This window comes from Vulpes vulpes, chromosome 2 (assembly GCF_048418805.1).
Source record: "Vulpes vulpes isolate BD-2025 chromosome 2, VulVul3, whole genome shotgun sequence".
Classification (NCBI taxonomy): Eukaryota; Metazoa; Chordata; class Mammalia; order Carnivora; family Canidae; genus Vulpes; species Vulpes vulpes.
In genome coordinates this window covers 95,985,802-96,007,775 of record NC_132781.1, presented here as the reverse complement: position 1 = coordinate 96,007,775, position 21,974 = coordinate 95,985,802, and the positions used below count along the sequence as shown (strand labels likewise).

Below are 21,974 nucleotides of genomic sequence, written 5' to 3'. Positions count from 1 at the left end.
ACTCATTCCTTCCAGTATCTCAGCTCTAACAATTTTTTTGACAGCACTAGGCCCCACAACCTATTGGTCCTACAGTTTTCTAATTCCTTTCATCCTCTTTCCTGTTCTCATGTCCTTTCTCAAGGATGTGTTAGAGCCATCAGTCGGTGCTCCTATGATTCCTCATACCATCAGGGCAAAAACTCTGTTAAGTACAATCTGGTGCATACTGTAAGTCTCCCATAAATAGCTTTTTTTTTTATCATACTGTGTCAAAGAACATGAATTCAACAGAGTGAATTTAAAGATCTAGTTGGCTTTATTAAGCAGATTCATGAATTGGGCAGCATCCCATCTAGCAAGTAGAGCAGGACTCTGTGGAGCTGTACAAAATGGAAGGTTTTTATAGGAAGGAGAGTGGGGTGAGGAGTTATTCGCAAAAGAGAAGAAAGGCTTGTTCCAGGCAAAGTCACCTTCCCTTGGAGAAGGCCAAGGGGTCTTATTAGGTAGATTGCTTCATCTTCCCTTGGGGGATAGAGAAGGGTCCGTGTGACAGAGCAGCTCATTAGTGCTGATCAGAAAATTCCTGATTGGCAGGTTAAGACACTTTTCTGAGGAAGCTGAAACTGTAATTAGGTTAGATATTAAGCCCTAGTTTGGTAACTTAGCCTTGCCCAGGTGACACCTAGGCTTGTGGTTTTCTTTTTAACAAATGAGCTGCTTGATGTTAAGCTTTTGATGGGCTCCATTTCAAAGACCTCCATCTCAAATAAGCCATTTATTCATGAGAAGCACAGAGAGGAAAGAGAGAGGCAGAGACACAGGCAGAGGGAGAAGCAGGCAGAGGGAGAAGCAGGCTCCATGCAGGGAGCCCGACAGGGACTCGATCCCAGGTCTCCAGGATCACGCCCTGGGCAGAAGGCAGTCGCTAAACCACTGAGCCATCAGGGCTGCCCTGGAGTTCCCCTTTTAGAAAGCCCTGGGTGGCCTAGATAATGGATGACTTGAGTAACCCTGCTTCTCCCTTCCTGCCCTTTAAGTCCCACACATTTTCAATTCACCAATAGAGTGAGTCCTCAAAACCCTAGGCCCGCCGCCCTTGGACCCAATGAAGACAGAACTCGATGCTCGCCCTCTCTCCATGACCTCGCTGTATGGCCCTTGGACTTGGATGTGCTGGGTATCCTCCAAGACCTATGAGTAATGAACCTTGTTTTTTTTTTTCAAAGTTCTCTGATGGCTATCGCTGGGGTGCATCCTGCAATCCTAACCATAGCCACAAGGTCTGGGTCAGCCCCAAGAGCTCTGGTTGGGGAAATGTATGTGGGGGTTTGCATTAGCAGCATGGGCCCAGGTGAGTGCTCCAGGTATTTGCAGCCAAAGGCATCATTAGCAATAAGCTGACACCTCCAGGAAACTCACCACCATTCCAGTCTACATTTGTGTGGCTGAAGGTTAGTGAAGGAGAGCTCACCACCATGATGACTAAAATCTGTGACCACTCACTCCATTGCTTGTGGCCAGCCTAACACATTCCCCTTTCTTTCCTTTTCCTCCATTCCTAGCCAGCTATTCAAACCCTTTATCCCTCCCTCCTTCCACAGCCAACTCCTCCTCCCCTATTATCATTCTCTGCTAATCATCTTGTTTCACATTTTTTGGGGGAAAAATGAGAGAAAACAGCACAAAGACCTCCAAGAACCAAAACCCATCTCCTTGCACTGCTGCCCATGTTTCTACAGAAAATCATCTCTTCCTCCCTGTTTTGGGAATTTTCCAGCAATTTCCTCCCCTCCTTTACATCGACAGGTTTTCTTTCACTTCACACAAAGGCACCAAAATTGTACCCATCTTAAGAGAACCCTCTGACCCTGTGGCCCTCTCCAACTAACTTCCTATGTTCTGCCTATTTACATGGACTCTGACACCAATTCTTTCCAGTGAGCTTTTTTTAAAATATTTTTTTAATGAAGTAAAATTCACAGAACATAAAACTCACCATTATGACCATTTTAAAGTGGACAATTCAATGGCTTTTATACATTCACAATATTGTACAATTATTACCACTAATTCCAAAACGTTTTCCTCATCCCAAAATAAAACCCATATTCATGTAAGTCACTCCCCATTCCCTACTCCTCCTCAGACCCTGACAACCACAAATCTCCTTTCCATCTCTATATATTTGCCGATTCTGGACATTTCATATAAATAGAATCATACAATATATGGTGTTTTGTGTTTGACTTCTTAGCATAATGTTTTCAAGGTTCATTCATGTTGTAGCACATATCAGGACTTCTTTCCTTTTCTGTACTTTACCCCAATCCACAGAAAGTGCATCTATCATGAATGACCTCTATATTGCTAAATCCAACATTTAATTTTTCCTCCTGAGCATACCTTATGTGTCAGTAATATTGAACATAGTTGATCACTCTCTCTTTCCTGAAACCTTTTCTTCACTAGGTTCTGATACTTAATTCTCTCTTGGTTTTCCTCTTAAATTTCTAGTTTTTCATTCTCCATCTCCTCTGCTGTTTGTCCTCATTTCCTCCATAGTACACAAAGTAACATGAGAATGCCCCAGAGCTCAGTTCTTGGATCTCTTCTCTACACCCACAATCTTTTTTTTTTTTTTCCACAATCTTAATGTCACCTTGTCTCATGCATTTAAAACATTTCCTAAGGGATCCCTGGGTGGCGCAGCGGTTTGGCGCCTGCCTTTGGCCCAGGGCGCGATCCTGGAGACCCGGGATCGAATCCCACATCGGGCTCCCGGTGCATGGAGCCTGCTTCTCCCTCTGCCTGTGTCTCTGCCCCTCTCTCTCTCTCTCTCTCTGTGCGACTATCATAAATAAATAAAAATTAAAAATAAATAAATAAAAAAAATTTCCTAAATGCCAATTCCTCATAAGATATTTCAGGCCCAACTTCCCTGGACTCCAATATACATATCCCATTGCTATCTCAGCCATTTCACGTGGACAGCTAACACGTATCTCGATAGAAATGGATCTAAAACCAAAGTTCTGATTCTGTCTGCTTATACTTTTTCCTCCTGCTTTTCTTCCCATCTCAGCTTGTGACAACTCCATCCCTCCCATTTCAGGAAGAGATCTGGATTCATGACCCATCTCTTGCTCTCATCCATCGTGTCATCCATCAGCAAATCTTTGTTTTATCTATAAAATACATCCAGAATCTCACTGTCTTACAGCCTCTGCTATTACTACTACCAATTCTGACTCAAGGGAATATTGCTCTTTCTGGTTACACTAATAATATATTTTCCCCCTTGTTGCTGCCCTTGTGGCCTTCTGACCTTTAAATATGGGAGTCAAATCATATCTCCTCTGCTCAAAATTTTTACATGGGTTTCTGTCCTTCACAGAATAAATGCAGAAGCCCTTACCATGATCTTTCTCATACAAACCAGGATGACTCTTGCCTCAGGACCTTTGAATTTATGATTCCTTCCAAATTGCACATGGCTCTTTCCCTCAACTCCTTGGGGATTCTTTTTTGCTCAGAAATATGTTCTCCATGTACCATGCCTGACTACTCTATTTAAAAACCTCATCTTACCTTCACCTGTGGCACTTCTTATCTTGGCTTTCTATTTTATTGTTCTCCATAGCACATATTACCACTTGACATAAATTTTTTTAAATTTATCTACTTAGTGTCTTTCTCCCTTTTGCTAAAAGGTAAGTTCCATGAACACAGGGATTGCTGTTTGTTTTTTACTGCTATCTCCCCATTGTCTGAAACAACTCTTGACACAACATAGGTGCTCAATATTTACTTGTTTAAGGACTGAATAAACATATGACCTAAGAACAATTCAACAAAACACTTGAAAATATCATAGATTGCATGTAAATTGTTTACACTTTTATTTGAAATAAAATTGAAGCAACTGGTTATAAAACAATTTATGAACAACATTCATAAGCTGATTTCTTATAATGGAAGCTCATAAATGATGAGTATGCAAAGCCTCTCAATTGTGAGATCCACTGAAAATAAAACTGCATATGCAATTAAGGGAGGGTAGGTAATAAATGAAGCTAAGATTGCACAATAACAATGTGAGACAATTAAAACCGTAATTTTTATAGATTCATGTATAGCTGCAGATCTGCTGCCCCCTAGAGCTAAATAATTATTGGCTATAGTTCAACTAACTATCATATATTATCTCTAATTTTTCACTATTTATAGAAGACAAAAAACTCACAAAAACACTATAAACAAAAATAGAAAAAGTCAAGTATAAATCACAAGATATTATAAATGTAACTTGTGTCAATTGGCATTAAGTATCTTTCACCAACATCGACCATTTTTATTGCCTTCATCCCCCAAACTGGAATTTGTAACCATAAAAACAGCAGATGGGAGTATAAGTCAACAATCAGTTAATCTGGACATCTCTTTTTATTTTAGCGTATTGAATCTGAGAGTTCAAAACTATTACACATTTTTTCTACATGCCCACTCTCTTTCTCATTTTTTTCATGGCACCACAATCTAGCTGCAGAAAATTGAGTATTTTCAAGTCCTCCATCCGTGATACATGATCATCAGGATGAAGCTCTGCCAACCATTTTAAGGTCTTTATACCAATAAAGGCACATTTCCTTCAAATCTCATCTTGTACAAGCAGGTTATGCAAAATTGGCCAGACTCTCTCTCCGACGGGACATAATGAAGTCCAAGTCTCATGGCCATTGCAGTAAAAGCTATAATTGACATCCACTTTTGACTCCAGGGGCTTTAGATAATTTCTTAATCAATTTTCTTAAATTAGTAATGAATTTCAAGGAACGGTTGTTAGATCTTAAAAGGTAGTTAGAAGTTAATAAGACAAAAAAGGTAACTAGGTGCTTAGTTATTTAACTGGATAATATGTATGCACCATTCAGATTCTCATTAAAGGATGATTTGTGTATTTGAGGCCTTTATAAATGAGACAAAGGCAACATCCTGGCAAATCAATCTAAATATATTCAGAGAATTTTCACAATATTCTGATTATGAGCCACAGCATGCAATTTTTATAAAAATTATAATAAGAAATTTATTCAAAAATCAGTGGCTAAACACATATTTATTCATAGTCATAAAGCTTCACTTTTTTTTCATACACGATACTTTGGTAAAGTCTAAAAAGATATTCCTTTCAATGAATGTGCAGTGAATTTTCTTAGAAAAGGGCAATAGTTAGAATGATGCTGTTTGAAGTTATGAGAATAATCTAAAACATTTATCTAATAAAAAAAAAGAATTTAGTTGAATTGTCCAACTTACCAAATGTTCAGATTTTATAGAGATACCTATACCATAAGCATTTTTTAAAATTGTTCACATTTTGATAGTAAAGAGAAATATCACAGCAAAACAATAAAGTTATGCTTTTTCTTTAAAGATAATACTACTTAGTACTCTGTGGCAGCTTCCTCGCCATCAGAATTGTTTCAGTTTTAAAAAGTTACTGTTTGTTCATTAAATGTACTTAACTTTCATAGAATAAAATCCAGACTTTTGGTTATCTGGTTCTATGAGTTTTGGCAAATATAGACCCATGATTTTTCAGTCAATACTCTATTTATTTAGTCAGATCTTCTTGATGCCTTTGATCATTACTTTGTAGTTTTCAGAATACAAATCCAGCATATTTTTTGTTTGATTTATTTATTTATTTTAGATTTTATTTACTGATTCATGAGAGACACAGAGAGAAAGGCAGAGACACAGGGAGAGGGAGAAGCAGACTCCCTGTGGGGAACCTGATGCAGAACTCTATCCAGGACCCAAGGATTGGGAGCTGAGCCAAAGGCAGCTGCTCAAACACTGAGCCACCCCGTTGCCCCTATTTTGTTGGATTTATATGTAAGAATTTCCTTTGATTGTATTACAAATTGTTGGATTTATGTGCATAGAATTTTTTGTAGTATTTCCTTATTACTATCATTCTCTTAATACCTGCAGAGTCTTTGATATTAGCACTATTTCACTCCAAATGTGTGTCTTTTCTCTTTTTCTCTACCTTCTTCTCAGGTAGAACTTTATCAATTTTGGTACCTCTTCAAAGGACCAGCTTTTGGTTTTGATAACTTTCTCTAATACTTTCCCATCTTAAATTCTATTATTTATTCTTTATATGTATTATTTTCCCACTGCTTGATTTAGCTTTTAAAAGTTCTTCTTTTTTACTTTCATTAGATAGATAGTTAAAGTTACTGACTTGAGAGCTTTTTTCTTTTCTAATAAAAATTTTATGTCAATTATTTTTTTTCTAAGCACTGCTTTAGCTATATTTTACAAATTTTAGTAAGTTGTATTTTCATTTACTTTCAGTTAAAAATATTTGGCTATTTCAAAGTATGTTTTATTTAAATGTGTGATATTTAATTTCCAAATGACTGTGGATGTCTCAGATTTGTAGTTTAATTTCATTTTTCTCAGAGGAGATACATTTTACTATTTCAATTGTTTTAACATCCTTAAGGTTTGTTCTGCAGCCCCAGTAGTACTGCTAAGCCATATTGGAAACTGGAAATTTCAGTAATACTATCTTCATTTAACACTTTCATATTTTGTTCATCATTGATTTTTTATTAATTGTGAGCTTTTAATACGTGGTATTAAAATATTATTTACCTTAATTAGTGCTTGTCTCACTCTGCTCAGGCTGCTATAACAAATTGCCATAAATTAGATGGCTTAAGGAACAAAAATTTATATTCTCACAGTTCTGGAGGCTGAAAGTATAAGGCGTGTTTGGGTTCCCATAAGGGTCCTCTTCCTGGCTTGTACATGGCTACTTTCTCACTGTGTCCTCACATGACAGAGGGAGAGGGTGAGAGAGGGAGAGAGAAAGACATGGTGGTGGAGAGGAAGAGGGAAAGAGTGGGGGGGGGGGGGGAGAGAGAGAGAGAGAGAGAGAGAGAGAGAGAGAGAGAGAGAGAGATCTCCTCTTTTTATAAGGCCACAGTCCTTCCTGTCATATTAGGACCCCACCCTTATGATCTTATTTAATCTTAATTATCTAGATACTATTTCCAATATAATCACACTGGGGATTAGAGCTTCCACATGTGAAATTTGGAGGGGACACAGTTTGTTCCCTAACAACAAGTTTTTACCATCCCCTTGAATTCTGCATCTGCAGGAGTAGGTCACTTGCCTCCCTATAGCCTTGCCACTGGGCCCAGGCTGCAGTCCATCTTAGTAAATGTTCCACATGCACTTAAAAGGAATTTAAGTCTTAAATTACTTTTTAAAAATATCAATTATAGGGGATCCCTGGGTGGCGCAGCGGTTTGGCGCCTGCCTTTGGCCCAGGGCGCGATCCTGGAGACCCGGAATCGAATCCCACGTCGGGCTCCCGGTGCATGGAGCCTGCTTCTCCCTCTGCCTGTGTCTCTGTCTCTGTCTCTGTCTCTCTCTCTCTCTCTCTCTCTGTGACTATCATAAAAAAATAAAAAATTAAAAAAATATATCAATTATATCAAGTAGGTAGATATTGCCTTTTTATTTTGTTGTTTCTTTTGCTGTGCAGAAGCTTTTTGATTTGATGTATAGTCTCACTTGCTGGTTTTTCTTTTGGTGTCATATCCCCCCAAAAAAGGTTGCTGAGATTAATGTCACGGAGATTTTTCCCCTATGCTTTCTCTACAGGTTTTATGGTTCCAGATCTTATGTTTAAGTTTTTAATCCATTTAGGATTGATTTTTGTTCATGGAATAAGATGAGTCTGATTTCATTTTTCACCATGTGGCCATCCAGTTTTCCCAACACCATTTATTGAAGATATTATCCTTTCTCTATGAAGCATTCTTGACTCCCTATCAAATATTAGTTTATCTACCTACAGTGTTTTATTTCTGGGTTCTCTATTGTGTTCCATTGCTCTATGTGTCACTTTTTAAGCCAGTAGCAAATTGGTTTTAATTAGTATAGCTTTGTAGTCTAATTTAAAATCAGGAAGTATGAGGCCTCTGGCATTGTTCTTTCTCAGGATTGCTTTGGCTATCTGGGGTCTTTTGTGGTTCCCTACACATTTTAGGGCTTTTTTCCTTAAGTTTTGCAAATTCTTGCTGATTTGGGGGGTGTGTTTTTTCTATTATTAACTGAGAGATGTGTATTCAAGGCTCCTTGTGTAATTGTAGATTTTCCTATTTCTTCTTTTATTTCTTCATACTGTTTTTAGGTGCATACATATTGAAAACTATTCTGCCTTTCTAGTGAATTTACCCTTTTATCATTATATAATGTCCTTCTTTATTCCTATTAATTTTCCTTGTTCTGAAGCACATCTTGTTTGATATTAATATAGCCATATCACCTTCTTTTAATCCCCTTACTATTAAAAATTCTCTATTTGTTGTTCTTTTTTTAAGTGTAGTTGACACATAACATTACATTACTTTCAGGTGTACAACCTAGTGATTCCATAAATCTATACGTTATCCTAATGCTCACCAAAAGTGTAGCTACCATCTGTCACCACAGAACATGGTTACTGTACCATTGACTATATTCTCTACACTGTACCCTTTAGCCTCGTGACTTATTCATTCCACTCCCCTTCACGCATTTTACCAATCCCTCCACCCCCTTCCCCTCTGGCATCCATCAGTCTGTTCTCTGTGTTTATAGATACATTTCTGCTTTTTGTTTATTCATTTTTTTCTATTCCACATACATTTTTAATTTTTTGAGGAATCCCAATATTTTTCCATAGTAGCTGCACCAATGTACATTTCTCTTCCTCCACACCTTCCCTAATATTTATTTCTTATCATTTTTTACTTTAGCCATTCCAACAGGCATAAATAATATCTTATTGTGTTTTTTTATATTCATTTCCCTGATCATGAGTGGTGTTGAGCATCTTTTAATGTTGGTCTTCTGTATGTCTTCTTTGGAAAAGTGTCTACATAGATAATCTGCCCATTTTTTAGTTGGGTTATTTTCTTTTTTTAGTGTTGCAGAGTTTGTGTTCTCTACATTTATTGTACTTTGTGCTCTTTACTACCACTCTACTATCATTTTGCCTTCACCATCTGTTTTCCTTTTTCTTCTAGTGGATTGTTTCTCTATTTTAATATTTTTATGCTCAACTTTAGTGTATCTATTTTCCTTTACTTATAAATGTTTAGTGTTCACTCTAGGGATGATATGTGCACCTTAGTTTAACACTCTATGTAGAGTTTGTTAACATTTCAAATAAAATGTAGACATCTTAAATTGATTCTCCCAATTTCATGGTATACTTATCATATGTGCTACATCTACATACTTTGAACTCACCAAAAGGATGTTCAAATGTCTGTTTTCAAGAGTCCTGTGTACAACAAAAATCTTTAGAGGAGAAGATAATTCCATTATATTCTCTGATATTTATGACTTCAGTTGTTCTTTATTCCTACCAATAAAATTTTTCTCTGGAATTTTTTTTCAGCCAGGAAACCTGCCTTAACATTTCTTTTAGAGTACATTTTCTGGTGATGAATTATGTTAGTTTTTCTTCTGAGAATATCTTTCTTTTACCTTAACTCCTGAAGGATATTTTCAACAAATATAGAATCCAGAATTACTTAGTTTTAACATTTAAAAAATGCATCTCTATAGTCTCACTTCCATAATGATGGGAATACTACAATCTCTACAGAAAGTAGAGACTACCATCTCTCCCAAGCAGAGACTTAGGTGGCTACAGATGAGAAAGTATTCCTATATTATAGAATTAGCTCAGGAAAGCCCTGTAATAGTTTGCTAGGGCTGCCATAACAAAGCATCACAGGTTTGGTGGCTTAAACAACATAAATTTATTTTCTCATGATTTTGGAAGCTATAAGTCTCATAAAATCACATTAGATAGCTTGAGGACATACCTTAATTTCTGAGTTTAAAACAAAAGCCAAAAAATAATATATATTCTTAGCATAAATATAAGTACTGCTAAAAAATAGTTCCATGATATTTTTTTTAAGTCTGTGTTCTGGGATGCCTGGATGGCTCAGTGGTTGAGTGTCTGCCTTCAGCTCAGGGTGTGATCCTGGGGTGCTGGGATCAAGTCCTGCATTGGGCTCCCTGCAGGGAGCTTGCTTCTCCCTCTGCCTGTGTCTCTGCCTCTCTCTCTCTCTGTCTCTCATGAATAAATAAATAAAATGTTAAAAAATAAATAAATCCATCTTCTGTGAAATGGAGCACTGTGAAATGGAGCTACAGCTCAGAAGACAGAGGAATTCATTTGAATTCCCAAATATTGCATGTGTTCAGTGTTGAGTCATTTAGTTGACATATATTCATTAAGTGCATGCTCTGTGCTGGAGATCCACAAAGGAATAAGACACTAGTAACTGTTTCCTCAAGAAACTCAACATTTAGCTATGGAAATATATTAATACTCTGTATGTATGTGTGTTTGTGTGTGTGTGTGTGTGTGTGTGTGTGTGTGTGTGTGTAGAGCATGGGGGGGTATTTTTTGTAAAAGAAGGCTTCCCAGAAAAAAGACTTCCACTCAGTCTTCTCAGTATGTAAGAACACATAGAACAGGTACTAGGAGGACAGGCAAAAAAAAAAAAAAAAAAAAAAGCCACGAAATGGGCAGAGGGAGCAAGGTTTACACAGATTCCCAAGAATAAGATGACACTGTGTTGCTGACCCCACAAGAAGTTTATTCTGGCCAGAGTATGGAGATTCTTGGAGGACTGTGAAGGAGGAAATGAGGCTGGTGTGCAAGAGTAGGATCATGATGAGCTTAGAAATTTGAATTCATAAGAATTCTTAAGAAATTTCAATTCTATCATGAAGGCAATAAGAGTTATTGACAGATTTTAACAAGTATAGATTGGTCATATTTGCATGTCAGAAAGTACAATCTGATGGATAATAGATAGTACTGGATAGTAGAGTTGAAGAGACCAAAACCAGAGTTTTTAAAAATCCAGGGGGAAAAATACATGCTTAAATGAAGTCATAGTTGGATAAATAATAATTATAAAAAAGAGGAGATAATGTGAAAAATGTAAGGACACTCCCTCTCTACTATTTTTTAACTTAATTCATACAGGAGTAGGAAAAGGGGAGAATGATTTAAGAATGACTCCTAGGCTACTGAGTGAGACCAGATGTCAGTAATTTAAAAAGGGAATCTAGGCAAGGGAACAGATTTTGAAAGAAAACTGGAATTTATTTCTAAGTATGCTGATATTGAGTTTCTCTGGAAAATATATTTGCTCAATCAGCTCATCAACCTGTTCTCCTTGCCTGCCTCAACCGCAGAGGCTGAATTCAAATATTCAATTTTATTAGTCTGCCTAACAACCAAGGTACCTGCATGACAATTGCCAATGGTATGGACAAAAAAATTGTCCTTTCTCATTTCTCTGTACTTTCTATCCTGGATGTGAGATGTATAGAACCTCAAAAGTCGTTTTAAGAAGATAAGGTGAGAAGCATGAAGCAAATGTCAGGATATCCCTTAGTCCTTGATTTTAACAGTATCAGAGTCGAAGAATCTACGTCATAACTGTCCATCTCCTCTGTTTTCTTAAGTCATCCAAGAAAACTCCTCTTTTCTTGCATCCAAATGCACTCCTAACTCTACCCTCTACTGGAGCAAGATTTCTGATGGTGATGTCTGGAAGTGGTTGAGTTGGCTCTGCACCCTGATCAGATGTACCCTGACCATCACCATCAGGACTGCACGAGGCTGAAACCACTCTCTAATCAGCTACAATCCTGTTTCAGGGCACTTACTGCCAAGTTCAGTAATCAACATTAGACCAGGCTTCACGGTTCCCAAATGCTAGGTTGGTTCTTTGTTTTGATACTTTTTTTAAGAGCAAGAGAGTGCATATGTTGGGGGGTGGGGGTGGTGCAGAGGGAGAGAGAGAGCAGGTTCCATGACCCTGAGATCATGACCTGAGCCAAAATCAAGAGTCAGAGGCTTAACTGATCAAGCCATTCAGCCATCCCAAAAGCTAGTTTGGTTCTTAAACCTGAGGTTAGCTGGCTTCACAAAAAATGTCCTAAGAACCTTATTTAAAATGCAGGCATCATACTCAGTGATTTCCATCTAATGGTCTGAAGTAAAGCTCAGAATCAATCACTTTTCTTTGTGATTCTGGAGACTGACTAGTGTCTAGGGTTAGTTTATCATGATAGCCTCTGAACTTGACTAGAGAGCATCACTTGGAAATTTAATGTTACATAATACTACCATCTCTCACGTTTCTACCATTTACAAAATGCAACTCCATCCAAATACCAATCGTATTCCATGACACTTTATTCTTTTCCTCCATTATTAATCCTCATGCTGCTGTGTTTTCCTCCCAATAGTTTAAATATACCATCAACCCTCATTCTAGCTGGAAAAACAAAAAACTTCTTGCACCCTCACCTTCAAAGAACATATTGTGATCTTACCTGAATATTGGCTTTTTCCAAAAAAGAGACTACTTTCTTTTGTAATTCTCCCAAGGGATGACATCCCTTCCCATTAAAACACCCTTTAATTTTAGGGCCTAAAATTAAACTTGACATTCTTCCAAATCCCCAGTTTTGATTCATTTATTCTTCCATGTGTAGAAACATTTTGGCTCATGACATCCAATTTACTGCCCTGGGTCTCCATGCATCCATATTCATGAAGACTTCAGTTTGGGGTTTCAAAATCTTCTCTAGCCCCAAACCTTATAATGTTGTATAAATTTAATGTCAATGTGAAAGGCCTAGCCAATAAATTAGCTTTAAAATTCATGCCTCATCATCTTTAGTAAACTATTTCCACACCACCTCAAAAACAATATGGCCATATCATTATACAGAACTATTGTCTTAGAAATTATAGACATCAATATTTCTCTATTTGACCACGATCTTTCATTGAATGTCCAACTTTCTGTGATCTCACTCCTGTGACTATTGCTTTTTCACTTCTACAGTGATCTTATAAGAGTTATTTTAAGTGCTTACTAAAAATCTGTCATTTGTCTTCCGAATATTTATTATGGTGCATCTACATTGGCCAGTATATGGATCATGGGTAATCAAGGAACTGTCTCTGGGTCCCATGTCCAAAGATGGAGAGAAAGGTTGTCTGTGAAATGATAGTAGAGTTCTATTACAGGTGATGTCAAGTCCCAAGCACAATCCTAGCATCCTCCCACATGTACATTTGTAATGCAAAGTTTCAATGGCAGAGGCCAGGTCCTAATTTTCCTTACAGTTAGGAAAGTCCAGTCCATAGCTGATTTCATTCCTTATTTTCTTTTGAGGGTGATTAGCTGGGTTGAGCATTACATAGGACTAGCTGGGGATCATTTTTTTTGGCAGACCTCAGTTTCTGTAGAAACTATAAAAATGAGGTATATAAAGATACTGCTGAAGTGATCAGTTAGGGACTAGCTGCCTTATAAAAAGCCAAGCATAAGCTGACCGTGCACTGGACCCAGGAATGTCATGCAGGGTAACAGAAGAGAGAGCATGAATGGTAGAGCAGTCAGTAGTTGTGTCTGCTTTGCCTGCGGTCAACAGTGTGCTTATCCTAATCTATTGCTTCCCTTCCAATAAATCCCATAAATGTTATCTTCTATTAGTGAAAAAGCATTGAAATTTATACTTCAATTATTTACTTCTAGAAATAGGTGGAGCTTACAGTCTGCTCCCATAAAATTCTCCAAATTAATTTATCTATATTTCAATTTATCATGTAGTGATTTCTTACCTAAAATATGCTGAGAAGTGATAATATAAAGATGAAGGAAATCTTTTTGTATTCCAGTATGGGACGGAGCTGTCAGAAGCTCCTATAAAATCCTATCATGATTCAAGTGGCAAGAGACACATTCCTATAAATGCTCTTATAATACCAGCAGAAGTGCTGTTTAAAATCAAAGCATAATATAGGCATCCTTTGTCAAAATTCCTTGGTCACCTTTAGGTAGATCAACTCATCTCTTCGGTTCTTGAAATATAATTTACTGCAACTACCATATCTTTGTACCAAATTAGAACTTAGAATCCTCTCTACAAAATAGGTACTTTTATTATGATATATCAGATTACAATACAATAACATTAAAAAAGAAAATAAATCTGTCAACTCTCTATAATTGTATATATGATTCTTGCTTGATTATTAAACTAAATTAATTTTATCTACTTGATATTTTTAACATTAAACGTTTCTATTGAGAAAAAATATGCATAGTGAATTGAATAGTATTCAGTTAATATAATTGAAGGATCAATATGGATAATTTTTAGATTTGATATATGTGCCTTATTGATCTAGTTGTTTCAGTCAAAATAGAAAATAGATTATAACCAATATCTCTCTCCATTTGTGTCTTTCAGTGGAATAGTTAAATCAATTCCCATGAAGACAATTTCAAGCCTAGAGAAGCCAGTTTTCACCTGTCTCCTAGAGGGCAGGGAGATCTCTTGGTAAGATTTAACTAGCCTTTGTGAACATTGCTACAAAGTTCCAAATCTGAGACTAAATTACCCCTTCAACTCTTTATAGCATTAGACTTGGTGGAAAAATAGCCTATTCTCACTTCTGGCATAAACCTAGACATTGTTATACAATGGAAAATAGCCTGCTTTAAAACATCAGGCCAAAAGAAAAAAAAGAGCAGATGAAAGTCATTACACAATGCTTAAAATGCACTGAATTTATATATACAATAAGGATCAAAATGAGAAAAAGTTCTTATCATTTGCAGGCAAGCAGCCTGAATTGAAAGATATATCATCAATAGCTATGACTTCATTTTGTTCAGGAGTTGAAATTATTTGACCTTGAAAAACAACCACACAAGAAAAAAAAGCACAAAGCAAGGAATATCACTGTCTCACAGTCTTACAGCACAGAGCCTACAAATAAAAAATGTATCATTTCCTTTAAGCACTTTGATAACCATGCTAATTCCAAGTGGAAAGAGATCCACACATACACTCTCAAGGACAAGAAAATATGGTCATCTCTGTATGTCAAACATCTAACAGAGATTATGTAAAATGTTCGTGAAAGGAAGCAATATTTATCTGTTTTTTTAATCATCTCTGTTTGGTTCATATGTTTTCATACTATTTAGTGTTTACCAGCTCTTGGACTCAGCTCCACCTTGATCTCTGGGTCTTTGCATTTTACAACTGTGCCCCATTTACACCTCTGCTTCTCTAGATTTTGCTCACAGACTTGCTTTAGATGTCCTTGTGCTATATCCTCCTGTGCATCTTCTGCTATTATCTAAACAAAACTTGGGATAGTGATTAGAAATGAATGTTCAGTGACTTATTATTAAAGTGAAGTGAATGTGAGAGTTGGTTCAGTGTCTGACTCTTGATTTGGGCTCGGTCATGATCACAGGTGCCTAAGATTGATTCCCATGTTGGGCTCCAAGCTCAGCGAGGAGTCAGCTTGAGGATTCTCTCTCTCCCTCTCCCTCTGCCCTTCCCCCTACTCATGCTGTCCCTCCTCAAATGAATAAAGAAATCTTTAAAACCAAATAAGTGAATGTGATATTGTGATATGAATCCAGCCCAACTCTGCACCAAGAGATAATACTCCGGTATAATAAATCTGAGAAATTTAGGAAGAAACTACTTTCTAATTTCCTACTTATTTAAATCAACAGAAAATTGGTGTGTTGGTGGAGAGTATTATCCCAACCTCACTAATGAATACCAGTGATGTTTGAGGCTTAATTCATAGATGCATTAACCTTGTGTGGATTGTTCAGGCTTGCTTATAATATAAACATTTTATTATTTCAAAATGTCAGCACAACTTCTCAGCTTGTCACCTGGTCTGCATACAGTAGACCCTAGCAGATCATTTTACCGTGCCACATTCTCTTTTCTTTCCTGTACTACATGACATACTGATATATTTCCTTTCAAACCAGATGCTATCTACTAGACTATTAAAATATGATATGAAACATCCACAACCTATCGAGTAATATGTCAACATGGAGCCTTAAGAGCATCATCTTTTCTTCACATAAAACAGAATAATCATGTGACTGCTTGTAAAGCAGGCCCATGTTGGAAAGGACCTATCAAAGATTGTTGTGTAGGCAAAACATTTCACTTGGCATCTGAAAAGCTGAGCTCTGGTTATACATTTGAAATAGAAAATTTTGAGGAAAAATAGAAATAGGATGGGAAAAGTACTTGGCAAACGGTAGTATCCAACTCCAAATATTTTCAGTACAGATTTGTGTGATCTCTGGTAGAGACCATATCTCTTGGGGAATACATATAAGAAAGCAGATTGAATGTGACTAACCTCAGGTAAACCCTATCGAGAAGACAACAGTTATAAAAAGTTAGTCTCAAGGTTTATTTGTGGCACCTTGCAGATCAACTTTTGCAAAATCCCTTTACAGTGTTATGAGTGTCAGAATCATGAATAAAATGGGAGAGTTTTACATGCATACTGATTGATATTTTCTCAGTATTTTATCTTACTACTTCTCCCAGAGTTTTCCATAAACTTAACTACTTGGCTTGCAATTTTAAAGTCATTCTTTTGACAGTTTCTAAAAATTTAGTTTGTAGATTTCATTTGGTAACAAAATTAGTGGATATCACTTCCAATTTAATATTTTTAAGGTTTTATTTATTCGAGAGAGAGAGAGAGAGGCAGAGACAGAGGCAGAGAGGGAGAAGCAGGCTCCATGTAGGGAGCCTGACATGGGACTCTATCCTGGGTCTCCAGGATCATGCCCTAGGCTGAAGGCAGCGCTAATGTGGCAGAGCCACCCGGGCTGCCCAACATTTTATTTTTTGAAAGATTTTACTTATTTATTCATGAGAGACACAGAGAGGCAGAGACATAGGTAGAGGGAGAAGCAGGCTCCCTCTGGGGAGCCTGATATAGGACTTGATCCTAGGACTCCGGGATCACACCCTGAGCCAAAGGCAGATGCTCAACCACTGAGCTACCCAGGTGCCCCTAATTCTTTTTTTTTTTTTTTTGTAAGTAGGCTCTATGCCCAGTGTAGAGCCCTACATGGGGCCTGAACTCAGGATGCCAAGATCAAGACCTGAGCTGAGATCAAGAGTCAAATGCTTAACCAACAAAGCCACCCAGGTGCCCCAATTTGGGCTACTCTTAGTCATGGAATAATTTTATGTTTGTATTGGCATAAGATTTGATGAATGGCTTTAGCCGTATGAATATAATAGTTATACTGCAAACATTTTGCATCCCTTTTGTAACCTAACTTATAAATATTTAAAATTGTTTTGCAATTTTTGCTTTGCTATTAGAGAAAAGGGGGAGAAAAGATTGTCATATAAGGATTGTTTTATATGAGAGCAGTAGAGCACAGTGATTAAAGTATGTGTTTGGAAACAGACTACTTGGGTTCAGATCCCAGCTACACTCACCAAATAGCAACATAGAGAAGTTATTTGTTTAGCATTTCTGTACCTCAGTTTACTTCTTTATAAAAAAGGTACTGATAATAATAAGTTATTGGGGCACCTGGGTGACTCAGTCAGTTAAGCAGGCTCAGGTTGTGATCCCAGGATCCTGAGATAGAGCCCCACATTGCATAGGGCTCCCTGCTCAGCAGAGAGTCTGATTCTTTCTCTCCCTTTGCCTCTCCCCCCAGTTTGTGCTTTTTCTCTTTCTCTGTCCCTCAAATAAATAAATAAAACCTTACAATAATAATAATAAGTCATTACCTATAGGAGAAGATTTATGCAAGGATAAATGAGTTATTACATGTATTTCAGCACTTGGTGTATGGTCAGTATTAAATAAGTGTTACCTATTATAACACAGTTATTAAAGTATGTAAGTTACTGTGTGAATAGTGTATTTGTACATTAAAAAATATATTACCTACAGATTAACACTTTATCCTTCTTGAAAGTCTTTTCACCTGTTCTTGCTGAACTAAGAACACACCAGTAGTAGCCATATTTAAAGAGAGAAGCAAAAATAATCATAAACTAATCACCAATCTCTTCCTTCTTTTTCCACACTCTCTCCTCAAACCCATTGATCTTCAGGGTTTCAACTGTTACTGAGGCTGATGAAACACAAATTTATATCACCAATGTCTGAGCTCTCTGCCCATATTTCCACAGTCTACTGGACAATTTCACCAGATGACACAAAGTCATTTCTAAGTCATAATGTTTTTTCCCCCTTACACAGAACTTGTCCCACGACTCCCATTCTCTGCCAGTGGCACATGAAGACGGGCACTTTTTGATGCCCAAAACTACAAAGCAGCTTGCTGAATCACTTTCTCTTCCAGCCTCACATCCAATCCATTAAGATCTGTTAAACCCTCTCTTCTTTCCTTTTTTATTTTTTTAATAAATTAATTTTTATTGGTGTTCAATTTACCAACATATAGAATAACACCCAGTGCTCATCCCGTCAAGCGTGCCCCTCAGTGCCCGTCACTCATTCCCCCCCACCCCCCACCCTCCTCCCCCTCCACCACCCCTAGTTCGTTTCCCAGAGTTAGGAGTCTTTATGTTCTGTCTCCCTTCCTGATATTTCCCAACATTTCTTCTCCCTTCCTTTATATTCCCTTTCACTATTATTTATATTCCCCAAATGAATGAGAACATACACTTTTTGTCCTTCTCCGATTGACTTACTGCACTCAGCATAATACCCTCCAGTTCCATCCACATTGAAGCAAATGGTGGGTATTTGTCGTTTCTAATGGCTGAGTAATATTCCGTTGTATACATAGACCACATCTTCTTAATCCATTCATCTTTCGGTGGTCACCGAGGCTCCTTCCACAGTTTCGCTATTGTAGACATTGCTGCTAGAAACATCGGGGTGCAGGTGTCCCAGCGTTTCATTGCGTCTGTATCTTTGGGGTAAATCCCCAGCAGTGCAATTGCTGGGTCGTAGGGCAGGTCTATTTTTAACTCTTTGAGGAACCTCCACACAGTTTTCCAGAGTGGCTGCACCAGTTCACATTCCCACCAACAGTGTAAGAGGGTTCCCTTTTCTCCACATCCTCTCCAACATTTGTGGTTTCCTGCCTTGTTAATTTTCCCCATTCTCACTGGTGGGAAGTGGTATCTCATTGTGGTTTTGATTTGTATTTCCCTGATGGCAAGTGATGCAGAGCATTTTCTCATGTGCGTGTTGGCCATGTCCATGTCTTCCTCTGTGAGATTTCTCTTCATGTCTTTTTGCCCATTTCATGATTGGATTGTTTGTTTCTTTGGTGTTGAGTTTAATAAGTTCTTTACAGATCTTGGAAACTAGCCCTTTATCTGATAGGTCATTTGCCAATATCTTCTCCCATTCTGTAGGTTGTCTTTTAGTTTTGTTGACTGTTTCTTTTGCTGTGCAGAAGCTTCTTATCTTGATGAAGTCCCAATAGTTCATTTTTGCTTTTGTTTCTCTTGCCTTCATGGATGTATCTTGCAAGAAGTTGCTGTGGCCAAGTTCAAAAAGGGTGTTGCCTGTGTTCTCCTCTAGGATTTTCATGAAATCTTGTCTCACATTTAGATCTTTCATCCATTTTGAGTTTATCTTTGTGTATGGTGAAAGAGAGTGGTCCAGTTTCATTCTTCTGCATGTGGATGTCCAATTTTCCCAGCACCATTTATTGAAGAGACTGTCTTTCTTCCAATGGATAGTCTTTCCTCCTTTATCGAATATTAGTTGACCATAAAGTTCAGGGTCCACTTCTGGATTCTCTATTCTGTTCCATTGATCTATGTGTCTGTTTTTGTGCCAGTACCACACTGTCTTGATGACCACAGCTTTGTAGTACAACCTGAAATCTGGCATTGTGATGCCCCCAGCTATGGTTTTCTTTTTTAAAATTCCCCTGGCTATTCGGGGTCTTCTCTGATTCCATACAAATCTTAAAATAATTTGTTCTAACTCTCTGAAGAAAGTCCATGGTATTTTGATAGGGATTGCATTAAACGTGTAAATTGCCCTGGGCAAAATTGACATTTTCACAATATTAATTCTGCCAATCCATGAGCATGGAATATTTTTCCATCTCTTTGTGTCTTCCTCAATTTCTTTCAGAAGTGTTCTATAGTTTTTAGGGTATAGATCCTTTACCTCTTTGGTTAGGTTTATTCCTAGGTACCTTATCCTTTTGGGTGCAATTGTAAATGGGATTGACTCCTTAATTTCTCTTTCTTCAGTCTCATTGTTAGTGTATAGAAATGCCATTGATTTCTGGGCATTGATTTTGTATCCTGCCATGCTACCAAATTGCTGTATGAGTTCTAGCAATCTTGGAGTGGAGGCTTTTGGGTTTCTATGTAGAGTATCATGTCATCGGTGAAGAGAGAGAGTTTGACTTCTTCTTTGCCAATTTGAATGCCTTCAATGTCTTTTTGTTGTCTGATTGCTGAGGCTCGGACTTCCAGTACGATGTTGAATAGCAGTGGTGAGAGTGGACATCCCTGTCTTGTTCCTGATCTTAGGGCAAAGGCTCCCAGTGCTTCCCCATTGAGAATGATATTTGCTGTGGGCTTTTTGTAGATGGCTTTTAAGATGTCGAGGAAAGTTCCCTCGATCCCTACACTCTGAAGTGTTTTGATCAGTAATGGATGCTGTATTTTGTCAAATGCTTTCTCTGCATCTAATGAGAGGATCATATGGTTCTTGGTTTTTCTCTTGCTGATATGATGAATCACATTGATTGTTTTATGAGTGTTGAACCAGCCTTGTGTCCCGGGGATAAATCCTACTTGGTCATGGTGAATAATTTTCTTAATGTGTTGTTGGATCCTATTGGCTAGTATCTTGTCGAGAATTTTTGCATCCATGTTCATCAGGGATATTGGTCTGTAATTCTCCTTTTTGGTGGGGTCTTGGTCTGGTTTCGGAATTAAGGTGATGCTGGCCTCATAGGATGAATTTGGAAGTACTCCATCTCTTTCTATCTTTCCAAACAGCTTTAGTAAAATAGGTATGGTTTCTTCTTTAAACATTTGATAGAATTCCCCTGGGAAGCCATCTGGCCCTGGACTCTTGTGTCTTGGGAGGTTTTTGATGACTGCTTCAATTTCCTCCCTGGTTATTGGCCTGTTCAGGTTTTCTATTTCTTCCTGCTCCAGTTTTGGTAGTTTGTGGCTTTCCAGGAATGCGTCCATTTCTTCTAGATTGCCTAATTTATTGGTGTAGAGCTGTTCATAATATGTTTTTAAAATCGTTTGTATTTCCTTGGTGTTGGTAGTGATCTCTCCTTTCTCATTCATGATTTTATTAATTTGAGTCTTCTCTCTCTTCTTTTTAATAAGGCTGGCCAATGGTTTATCTATCTTATTAATTCTTTCAAAGAACCAACTCCTGGTTCTGTTGATCTGTTCCACAGTTCTTTTGATCTCGATTTCATTTACTTCTGCTCGAATTTTAATTAACTCTCTTTTTCTGCTGGGCGTGGGGTCCATTTGCTGCTTTTTCTCTAGCTCCTTTATGTGTAAGGTGAGCTTTTGTATTTGAGTTCTTTCCAGTTTTTGAATGGATGCTTGTATTGCGATGTATTTCCCCCTCAGGACTGCTTTTGCTGCATCCCAAAGATTTTGAACAGTTGTATCTTCATTCTCATTAGTTTCCATGAATCTTTTTAATTCTTCCTTCATTTCCTGGTTGACCTTGTCATCTTTTAGCAGGATAGTCCTTAACCTCCAAGTGTTTGTGGTCCTTCCAAACTTCTTGTTGTGGTTTAGTTCTAATTTCAAGGCATTATGGTCTGAGAATATACAGGGGACTATCCCGATCTTTTGGTATCTGTTCAGACCCGATTTGTGACCCAGTATGTGGTCTATTCTGGAGAAAGTTCCATGTGCACTTGAGAAGAATGTGTATTCAGTTGAGTTTGGATGTAAAGTTCTGTAGATATCTGTGAAATCCATCTGGTCCAGTGTATCATTTAAAGCTCTCATTTCTTTGTAGATGTTGTGCTTAGAAGACCTATTGAGTGTAGAAAGCAGTA

At 37.6% G+C, this 21,974-nt stretch overlaps 1 protein-coding gene across 1 annotated transcript in view; it reads right to left on the bottom strand.

Annotated features, from left to right (window-relative positions):
• The window catches only part of LOC140596595 (MAM and LDL-receptor class A domain-containing protein 1-like), a 75,095-nt gene that overhangs the window by 11,110 nt on the left and 42,011 nt on the right, over positions 1–21,974 (bottom strand). The gene's annotated exons all lie outside the window — the stretch shown is intronic.